The sequence below is a fragment of the Lissotriton vulgaris genome, chromosome 10 (genome assembly GCF_964263255.1).
Source record: "Lissotriton vulgaris chromosome 10, aLisVul1.2, whole genome shotgun sequence".
In the NCBI taxonomy this organism is placed as follows: Eukaryota; Metazoa; Chordata; class Amphibia; order Caudata; family Salamandridae; genus Lissotriton; species Lissotriton vulgaris.
Window position 1 is genome coordinate 328,306,477 of NC_141698.1, and position 11,750 is coordinate 328,318,226.

Genomic DNA, 11,750 nt, shown 5'->3' on the forward strand with positions numbered 1-11,750 from the left:
GCAAAAAAAAAGAAAAAAGAATAATGTGTTAAATATTGGCCCCCCGGCCCCTCAGGGCCCTCATAATCTTTCCAATACTGAACGTTTACAGTTTCCGGTGCAACTCGCTTTTGCAATGACCATCAACAAAGCACAAGGACAATCGCTGCAAGTGTGTGGACTAGATTTGGAGAATCCGTATTTCTCACATGGACAACTGTATGTGGCCAGCTCACGCGTCGCAAAACCTTCTGATTTATTCATGTACGCACCAGACGGAAAAACAAAAAATACTGTGTATCCACAAGCACTCGAATAAATAAACAGAATTAAAACAACACTTTAAAATGTTTTCCATATTAAAATGAATAAGTTTCAATAAAAATGACACAATGTAAATTAAATGTTATCATAACACGTTTCCTTAAATTTCCTTTCTTCTGAGATCGCAGCAACGCGCGACGGGTAAGCTAGTGAATAAATATAACTAGCTTTTTATTGTGGCAAATACAAGGACCCCGCATGTGTGGTTTCTGAAAAGTGCCAGTGCAATTGGCAAGTGCTACAATAGATCTCTATATGGAACTCTCAGAGCCAAATCCGGATGCCAGGGTTACCTGGGCAAATAAAAAAACACAGTAAAACCATAAGACTCACTGCATTTAGAATGTCAGAGTGAGTACCAAAAGCATTAAATGAGCTAAGCTAACAGTTTAATATAAAAACTGGTTCTTCAAGAGGTACTAGTGCGGTAGCTGATGATGACATGGTTATCTTGACGTCGGTGCCGTCTTTTCACTGACTTGAGGAAGGATCGATGATCGCACAATCAATGGCCTGGTGCTTTCCAATGGGGTACCTAGCTGACATAGTTTGTTCTGAGCTTAAGAGACATACTTTGTGAACTGGATGTTCAGATGAATATTGTCCAGGTAAAACGAGGCGTTGGCGAGGCGATGATGGCCAGCTTTTGCTTCGACTCCCTTCTGATGCTGAACAAATGCACCTCTTGTGATGGTGGCGATTTCTAGGGGGTCGCAAATTGGGACCTATCTCATTAATATTCATGAGGTAGACTAGATCAACCCAAAATAAATCTTTCATACATGCACATGGAGAGACATTTATTCATTGCTAAGTCTATGGTTAAACCTAAGGTTGAATCAGTTTTCTTTGTCAACTTTCACCAGGCAAAAATTACTGTGTCCTTGATTATGTGTCTTCTCATTTCACCCTAAGTACACTAATTTTTTTTCTACATCTCTTGGCCCATCAACTACAATACTAATAAGTTTTGTTCTGTTTTTTACAGCATGCATTGTGTTCTCACTCTTCAGTTTTATTTCTTAGTTCACTATGTACAGTTCATTATCATATTCAGGTACTTCTTTGGAGGACAATCACTAACCACACTTCACATTTTTGAGAAATTACCCTCATCCACTTGTGTATGTATTATGGCGTTTGATCCTTTTCGTGGATAAAATGTTTATTCATCGTGTGTCTCTCCGTATTTTAAGAAGACATACTGGTTCTTTTTCCAATTGAACTATCTACATTCATACACTGAAAACCTGCACAGAGGATATGCAGACTTCAGGACATTCTTGGTATTGTATTGCCAATATGCTAGGTTCTGACCACTGTTCCTTTTTCCCATGGCAAATTCACCAATGAATAGTTATATACTGGAAATCTTTTTTGGTCATCAAAGTACTACCGTTAACATATTGTCCACTGTGATAGTTGAAAGTTTCTTCTCCTGAGTTTCCTGCATATGTTTGCTTGGTCTTGGAACTCCTAAAAACCATTCATGTGCAGAGAATATTTGTAGTGATGCTGCTGGTATTTATTTGGTAACAGAACTTGACCCAAAGGTATCAGAGTGCTTTAAATGAGCACCAATTGCGTGACACACGGACACTTTCATTTTTGTTAGGCATGGGGAGATTAAGTAATTTGCCCAGAATCACAGGATGTTGAGTGCCATTGCCAAGACTCACACCCGGTTCCCCAGATTTGAGATCGACCGACCTAGCTATGTTGACCGAATCAGCAGGTTCTGCATTATTATTTGTAAATGTTTCCACCACCTATCACAATAGATCACCAGCAAATAGAACAATGGGAATATATTGGTCTATGGTGGATTTGTTCTTGCTGACTTTTCGTGTCAAAATCTCAATGGGTTTGGGCATTTTTTTTTAAAGAAACTTTTTATTGATGACGGAGTTACAACAATTCACATCACATTGATTATTCATACAAACGTAACTTTTCCAGTTTGGGTTATGTACTAATTCACCTTTTGTTGATGTCTTCATGAGTTCATTAGTCTAGTTCTTATGGACCCTATGCCACGGGTAAGGGAGGGGGAAGGGAGAAAGGGCAGGGCAGAGATGTTTCCTCTATATACATTCCATTTGGCCCTTATTTTTGACCAATGTCTCGGGCTTCCCCTGGCTACATACACAGTTTTTTCCCTTATCATGCACCAGTCCATGTCTTTTTTCCAAGCACTCACTGTTGGCACTACCAATGCCCCCCACAGTATAGCGATATTTTGTTTAGCGACTGTTAGACCTAGTGTTACCCAAGTTTTCCTTTTTAGGGCTCGCCTGCTGATGCGCTTGCGCATAGCTGGCGAAGCTCTATAGTGGCTTATCCAGAGTTTAACCACTGGCGATTCCATGCAGTGCATGTGCGCTTTTTAGGTCATTGCGCAAGCGTAAGCCCTAAAAAGCGCCTGCACAATGCCACCAGCCGCCTGCCTGCCTGCCTCGCATTACCACATCAAAGGCAGCCCAGCCTCCCTCCCACAAGCTTCTCAGCGGGCGCTCTGCATTTCTCCTCCCAGCGCATTTCTCATCCCCTAATTATTCACGGCCGGCCGGCCGTACTTTCAGTTTCACGGCCGCCAGGCCATGTCTCCTTTTATGCTCTCTGATGCTCATTTTTTTTTTAACTTGTTATTAAATTCCATTCTGCGCCTGTTAACACTTTGCGGAAGAAATAATAACATTACTTGGATAATCTGATATAAACAAAGTAAAAAAAAAAGAACAGATATAGCTCTGAGTTAAAAAAGAAAGAACAGGTTTGATTTATTCCAGTCTGTGAGAAATAAATCCTATCCTCTTGAAACTGAAAAATCTCTGATCAAGGGCTCAGCCGAACAAGAATGAATCCGTGATTTGCGGCAAATAATGTCTTTTGTTGAGGTTTCATTCAGTAATTCATGTTGCTTTGAATCGTCTTGAATGTGTCAAACAGGAAGTGCGTTGCACTTGGCGCATGTGAGCCTGGCTTGCCCTTACCGTGGCATGTGCTGGAAAGCTTGTGCAGCTGCGATTCGATTCAGTTCTATAGGAAGCGTTACGTGCTAGTTTCCTTTTTTGTCTTTTTGAAGTATTGTGTCTGCATTGTTTTAGAGTCCGTTTTTGTGGCTGTGGAGCATTTGTGTTTGTGCATTTGGGAACTCTGTTGGTGTGATGGCTTCTTGCTAATCATGCTGGAGTGCTAAAGATCATATTTTTTAATACGTGGAAGGGCGTTTTGTTTTTAATATATGCAATCAGAGCAGTTGGTCTCCAAATTGTCGCTTTAGTTTTGATGCGCCTTGGATGTCTTTGTGTGGACTTCACATGTCCCCTGACTTTCGGATGTTTTCCTCAATAGCTACAGAAATTGCAAATTGTTTTCGACCAATACCCTTTTGCCAACTGTTTGATTGCTCTCAACTTGATAAAATGTCTTGCTCAATCACACCCTGTTGTTGTCAGGATTTTAAGTGGAAAAACGAGGTTCTTTGATTACTTCCCATCTCTATGTTGAAGTACAGGGACATTTCTCCTCTGCAGCCGCGCACCTGGGTTCAGTCACCATTTTCGTACTCTAACATTTATAGTGCGGACACTTATACAGCCCAGGATGGTGGTAATGCTTACAAGACTCCACACCAACACCCCTTAAAGGCACCTTACGTGCTGCAACATGTCACATCTAGGGACTAGGGCAGAAACCCCCTTCTATACTGATGGAACTACATGAACTCGCCTTGCCAGCCCACACAATATTCAAAACCAGCTGCATCATTTATAAAATCATCATGACTATCACCCGTTAACTCGTGGAAAAGCTCACCATCTCTGGTGGCTCTCGGTACACCCGTAGCCAGGCCACTATACCTCTCTCCCTTTCCCTCACTTCCCTCTCACTCTCTCCTCTCTCCTCTCTCCCTCTCTCCTCTCTCCCCTCTCTCCCTCTCTTTACCTTCCCCCTGCTCTCCTTTTTCTCCCTCTCCCCATTTCCCCCTCTGCCTGCTCTCCTCTCTCTCTCCATCCCCTCTCTCTCCCCTCCGTCCTTCGCTCTTGTCCTCCCCCTCTCTTCTTACCCTCCCTCTCTCCCTCTACCCTCTCTCCCTTTCCCTGTCTCCCTTTCCCTCACTTCCCTATCCCTCTCTCCCTTTCCCTCTCTTCCCTCTCCTCTCTCCCCGTCTCCGTCTCTCTCTCCTCTCTCCCTCCTCTCTCCCCCTCTCTCTCTCCTCTCTTCCCCTCTCTCTCTCCTCTCTCCCCCTCTCTCTCCTCTATCCCTCTCTTTACCCTCTCCTTTTTCTCCCTCTCCCCATCTCCCACTCAGCACCACCACAGCATCACTCAGCAACACCACAGCATCACTCAGCATCACCCCAGCATCACTCAGCACCACTCACCATCATCACTCAGCATCACCCCAGCATCACTCAGCACCACTCAGCATCACCACATCACTCAGCGCTACCCCTGCATCACTCAGCACCACAGCATTATCACTCAGCAACACCACATTATCACTCAGCGCCACCCCAGCATCACTCAGTGCCACCCCAGCATCCCTCAGCGCAACCACAGCATCACTCAGCGCAACCAGTGGAGAAGTGTGGCTCAATGGTTAGAGCGGCAGACCCTGATGCAGAGGTCTAGCCCGGGACCAGGGTTCAATTCCCCGCCTCGGCGGGTCTTGGGCTCAAAATTCCACGGACCTGATAATTCTCGCCTCGGTGCCTATTCCAATCATGGAGTCCCACTCTGCAACTCTGGGCAATAGCTTGCTTAATCTCCACAACGGCCCCCACAACGCTAAGGATGCCTGGCCTCCACCTTGGGGGTGCCCAGGAGTGGACGCCTCACAGGGAAAGCCAGGATGGGTTCCACAGCGGTATTCGTACATGCGTCTTGAGACCCTTGCTGGTGAGTAGTGCGCTATAAAAGTATCAATTTACATTTATCAATTTACATTTAACCACAGCATCACTCAATGCAACCACTGCATCACTCAATGCAAAACGCAACCACAGCATCACTCAACGCAACCACAGCATCACTCAGCACGACCACAGCATCACTGGTACAAATATGTTCTTTCAATGTTTCAAGCTGTTTTCAAGCTTTCACGCTTTATTACAAATCACAAAAAGATGTTGATATTTCACTTCTGTTCTTGGATTTTCGTCACAATAAAAAACACTGAACATAATCTTCACAAAAGTTATTTTCAAAAATGTAAGCTATTGTTATTACAAATTAAATAAATTATTTAAGTATTAATTATTAAAACAAATTAAAAGCATTTTTATTTGTAATATCAATACATCTAAGTCACGTAAATACAAAACATGTTGCATTACAAATGCTATAGGTGTCAGATTTGCGAAAGTTATAACTATTGCCATTGTAAATGACAAAGCTATTAATTTAACTATTTGAAAAAATAACACATAAATAAAAAAAAACATTTATAAGACCAATAGCTCAAACTTTCCTAATGCGAGCCCTATTGCATTTCCAATGCTGGTTTCTGTTTAGGTCCGTAGGTTCCCAGATATTCAACAAGCACCTTTTAACTCCAGGTTCCAGTTTACACCCCAGCGCCTCCTCCATGCAATGGAGCACTCCCCTCCAAAACCTTCGGATGTGGGTGCACTCCCATAACATGTGTAGAAACGTGCCCTCCTGGCCACACTGCCACCCTCACCCTGTATTTTCCCTATAGTTCATCTTAACCAGTGTTGGGCCGGTGTGATATATTCTGTGAATTCTTTTTAATTGTACCAGCTTTAGTCTGGAAGAGATTGCAACTTCTTTGGGAGAGGCCAATGCTTTCTGCCATTCATCATCATCCAACTCAGATATATCTGTTTTCCATTTCCTACAGAGTTGTGCGAGGGGGGTCAGGAGTGCGGTTGATTAGCTTCTAAAAGGTCAGGGATATCGCTATTTTGGGCATGTATCCGTCTAGGAGCCTATCCTCTAGTGGCGAGGCCTTGGGGAGAGTCCCCCCCCCTCGGAATTTGTGCCTGTAGAGCGTGTCGCACCTGTAGGTATCGGAATCTTTCTGTATTTGTCATTTCGTACTCTTGTTGTAGGAGCGAGAACAATACCACCTCCCCTTTCTTCCATAGGTCTCCCACTTTGGATATTTCTTTAGTGTCCCAACTTTCAAAGCTCTTGTTTTCCTGAGCGTACCCAATTGCTCAAAATCCCACAAAGGTCTTGCCTAGTGATTCTCTTTTCCCAGCCCAGACTCCAATTGGCGGTGTGCCAGACTTGGACCGAGTGACTCGTGGGTCCCTTTGTAGCTTTGTGGGCCTGGAGTAGAGTGACGCCACATAATTACCTCCCGGTAAGAGCCATCTATCCACTCTATACCCAGGATCGCCAACCAGCCGATATATGCAGTGATTGATGGCTGTCAAGTGCGCAGCCCAATAGTACTTTTTAATGTCCGGGAGTCTTACTTCCCCGTCATGCCACCAATTTTGGGAACATTATTTGGGCCTGTCCACTCCTCCAGAGTAGCTCTCTCTGTTCACTTTCTATAGCCTTAAAATATGTCGCTGGCACTGGGTTGGGGGAGTTGTGCAAAAATAGGGGAAGCGTGGCACTGATATCATTTTAAATCATGCAGCTCTCCCCAACACTGATAGGGGGAGGGCCTTCCAAAGGTCCACATAATTTTTTATCCACTGCAGCGGGGGCTGAAGATTGCAGTCATAACTCAACTTCAGATCAGTGGTGATATATATTCCAAGGTATTTGAAGCCATCTTTGTCAACTGCCATTGTGCATCTTTTAGGCTAGGCAGGGACCTCCCACCTCAATACATAGATCAATGATTTAGTATAATTAATAATATATCCTGAGTACTTGCTGAAGTTTGTAAATATGTTTAGTACTCTGTGTAGCGAGACCCTAGGCGCTGCAAGTACAACAGACTGTAATCACGTTGAGGGAGATGCAGTCCTCCCAGTCCTCTGACCATCTCAAACCACATATGAAGGGGTCTTTCTGAATCCATGCCTCGAGGGGTTCCAGTGTCAGTGCCAAAAATAGGGGGGACAGAGGACAGCCCTGTCTGGTCCTTCTTTTTAGGGCAAAAACTGCAGATTTTTTATTGTTTACAACTACTTGTGCCAATGGGTTCATATAAAGGAGCCTTATCCAGCTAATGAAGTTGGGGCCAAATCCTAATCTCCCCAGGACCGCAAATAGGTAGGGCCATTCAATTGTGTTGAATGCCATTGTGGCATCCAAGGATACCACCACAGCATCTTCTGTCAGAGTGCTTATTCTCCCCATTACCCAATGCAGTTGACAGAGCTTTAGTGCTGTATTTCTGGTCGGCATAAAACCTGATTGATCAGGGTGGAGCAGTTTAGAGATAACTTGGATCAAGTGAGTGGCCAGTAGCTTTGCCAGTATTTTGGCCTCAGCATTTAATAATAAGATAGGTCGATATGATGAACATCATGGCTTTCTTCGAACATGGAACTGAGACAGGGTGCGATTCTGTTGAGTTTCAATTTGCAAATTTCAATTGGGAGACCATTAGGACCCATCGCCTTCCTGGATTTAAGTCCCCTAATTGCTTGTGCAACCTCATCATTTGTGATGTCGCTTTCCAGAAGCTGTGAGTCCTCTATTGATAGTGTCGGGAGTGTCAAGTCCAAAAATAAGGCTCTCGAGTCTTCCTTGTGAAGGTGTTAGATCTATATACTGACCGATAGTTATTAGCGAATTCGTCCGCTATTTCCTGTGTGTCCGTGATCGTTTCCCCTGTCTCTACCATTAGTTCTGTGACTAGGCGACTTGCGTATTCCCGTTTATCGAGCCAGGCCAACAGTTTCCCGGCTTTGTCCCCCAGCTCGTATAGCCTGCCTAGCTTGTCTCTGCTTAAAGTTTTTGTCATGTCAGCGGCCAGGTTCTTATATTCTATTCTCTTTAGGTTTAACTTGTGCATCAAGCCATTTTCCCCATTGCTCATTCCCTCCCCCTCCAGCTGCAGGATGTCTTTCTCCAGTCCATCTAACTCCAAATTTCTTTCCTTGTGTAACCCTGCAATCTGAGAGATCGCCTGCCCACGCACAACTGTTTTGAAGGCCTCCCAGAGGGTCCGGGCAGACCCCACCGATCCTACATTCTCTTGGAAGTAATGTTCTATTACTTGTGTGATTCTTTCTTTAACTACTAGAATGCGGAAGAACCAAAGGTCAATGGGTGCTATTCTTCCCACTTGTCTTTCCCCTAGAACCATGTGGACACACATTGGATTGTGGTCAGAAATGCCCGTGCCAAATATCAAATTTCCTTGATGCTCCCCACTTGAGCTGCTAGAGTAAAAATATAGTCTATCAGGAAAGACTGTTATGTGCCCCCGATTGCAATGTGAATTGTACCTTGTTTGGATAGTTGACTCGCCATGCATCCACCAGCCCCATTTCTACCAGGAAGCTGGGGAGCCTAAGCTGCGAGGGCCCTAAGTCCTGGGGGGATACCTGTCAAGCCTTCCCAATATTACAGAATTGTAGCCTCTCCCCCACGAGCAATCGCCCCTCAGAGAAAGTTATCATAATGTTACCCAAGTCTTCTAACATCGACAACTGTAAGCCCGGGGGGACATACATCAATACTATGGTTTAGAGCTGCTCCCTCCCACCTTCGCAACACTGCAGCCTATCTGCCCCCTGCATCAGTACAGGTATGTTCATTTGTCATTGGAAAGGAACGCCTTGTCATGATGCCTGCTCTCCTGGATCATGTGGTGAAACCTGAGTCTGCTACTAAATGATACCCCCACCTGGACAGGGCCCTACAAGTGTTACCAATTAAGTGCGTCTCCTGAAGCAGGATTACCTCGGGAGAATGCCTTTGGATTAACTGCAGTACTATACTTCTTTTGATTTTATCCCCAGACCATTAACATTCCAAGACAGGAGTTTAATACTTTTCAGCCATTGGTGAACCCATGATTATGGTCACTGGCTTCCGCCTCCCACCAATTCCCCTTGTTGCCCAATGCAGTACTGTCATGCAAATTAACACAAACCAAAACCAACAGCCCCCTCCCTGCTCCCTTGCACTCTGGGCATAGAACTGCCCATCACCCCAACAATGCAGAGGGCTTGTCGCCCAAGCTCTGAACTAATTGTAGATTATAAGTGGGCGGACTAGCATCCCCAATGCCTACCCTCTATGCATGTTGTACATACTGAACAACCTAGGTAATTTGAAAATATTGTTCAAGTCACTTAGCATTTTCAGGCCATCTCTGTCAGATGGCGATACAGCTCTCAGGCAGCTCCTGTCTGTCTGCTCTATTCCGCTGGACTTTCTTCAGCAGTCAATCATGCCGATCACTCAGTCAAGGCCGAATACTTTGTCAGAGGTGTATCTTTCCTTTGTCAGACGTTTTCTCTTTTGCTGGTCTCCATCCTTCCAGCCAGTCTGCTGCAGCTTCTGGATGGCCAAAGTTAAGGCCCTTCCTGCAGCTTTAATACAGTGTTTTGCAGGAAACAACATTGAATACTGGATACCTTTATCCCTTAGTTGTTTCTTGAGGCCCAGAAAGGAACGTCCTTGTCTCTGAACATTTATAATAAAGTCCGGAAAGAAGGAGATTTCGGTGTTTTCATATTTGACTGGGGGGCCAAGCGGGCGGTCTAGAGTATATTATCTCGGTCTCTAAAATTTCGGAGCCTAGCCAATAGTGGCCGTGGAGGTGCTCCTAATATCTGTCTTCCACCCGGAACCCTGTGCGCTCTTTCCACTGTAATTTTTTTTGACAGGCCTTTAGGTTGCAGGTAATTGATAATTAAGTCCTCAACAAAGAATTCCACCACAGAACCTTCTGACTTTTCGGGACCTCCGATGATTCTAACGTTTCTACGTGATCAACCTTCATAGTCCTTGATTTCCTGCTGCTTTTGTTTGGTGTCCCGGTTTAGAACAGTGGTGAGCACTTCCATGGTCTTGTCCTTTTCACTCATTATGTGCGGTCTGCTCTTATCAATGTGACCTCTGTCGTGATTGAAACCATTCTATGTTCCAGTGACGTGCTTATTTCCGAGATGGCATCCATGATGTCCTTCAGAGTCGGATCTCCATTTTCTGAACTCAGCCCAGTTGTCATACTACTTTTCGTAACTGCTTCTGAGTTGGCTGGTTTCTGGGTTGCATATTTATCTCATTTGGTCTGGAGTGTGCCAGGACCCTTGGTACCAGACATTTTCTCCGTTATCTCAGAGCTATGTGGGTACTCACTTGTTTTGATCTTCCGCTTGGTCCTGGGTTTTGGTGCGTCACCTGGCCTACTGGGGGACCCCCCGAAGGTCCGTATGTTTTTCCTCATGGCGTGTGGTGAGACCTCTTGTTTGACTGTTCTGCTCGGCCCCAAGCTGTGACACAAATTCTCATTCGCTGGGGTATTAATAAGGACCTCAACTCGGAATCAGAACCTTCAGGTGGGTAGCCGTTGCCGCATTCACTAGCTGATTTTTGTGGAGGTGAGCCAATTGCAGAGTGACTGGCATGGGGACTGGCCCCACGTCTATGCAGCCCGGACCCAATATTAATGGTTTTCCGTGTGTCCTACTCAGGAACACCAATGTGTTCCACTCTGCAGTCTAACTAATGGCCTTCGGACCCGCCGCCACCACGCTCACCAGATGAGCGATGTCAAAATGGCTGGTCTCTTCTGTTTAGCCTCTCGCACAAGCCCACACTCATTCAGCACTGCCTCTATGCCTTCATGAGGCGTGCCCGACGTTGCTCATATCCTAAGCGGTCTTTAGTTTCAGAAAGTGATTTCCCCTAATATTGCTCTTTCTTTATACCCTCCAAAAGCGCTGTCTTCCTCCGGTGACTCGCCAGATCAAGATGGCAGGCAACCTTTCCTCTTTGCTTTTCTGCGTGCACTGTTCGTTCTTCCCCTGTGAGCCAGCTCACCTCGCCGGGTCTCACGATAAGCCGCCTCTCCGTCCTTCCACTGTTGATTAAGCGACCCGGGGACTTGCCCGCTCACAGCCCCAGGTCTAGTGGTGGTTGTGGTTGTACGTTTAGAAATTAGAGGAGCCCCTTAGACACCCAGTGGGACTGGGGCACTTAAACAGTGAAATACAGAAATCCCATGGGGTAGATTTCTAAGTAGATAATTGGTATCAGCCACTAAGTTACAGCATGTACACTTCGCACTATTAACATTCATTCAACGTTCCACAAAAGGTTGTGCCATATATAACTGGAACACCACTGAATTTACTTATATTACGCAAAAATGTATTAGTTCCAAGTTTATCAGGAACACAAGATTAAAAAGCTGAACAATCAGCTTCAGTTATAAAAGTTAAAAACAAAGCTTAAACATTACAATCAAAATTTTCAAAAAAGACAAAATACTAGAGAGTTTCACAATCAGACCGATACACTTAGTCTTGATATTTTACACATCCATTATCA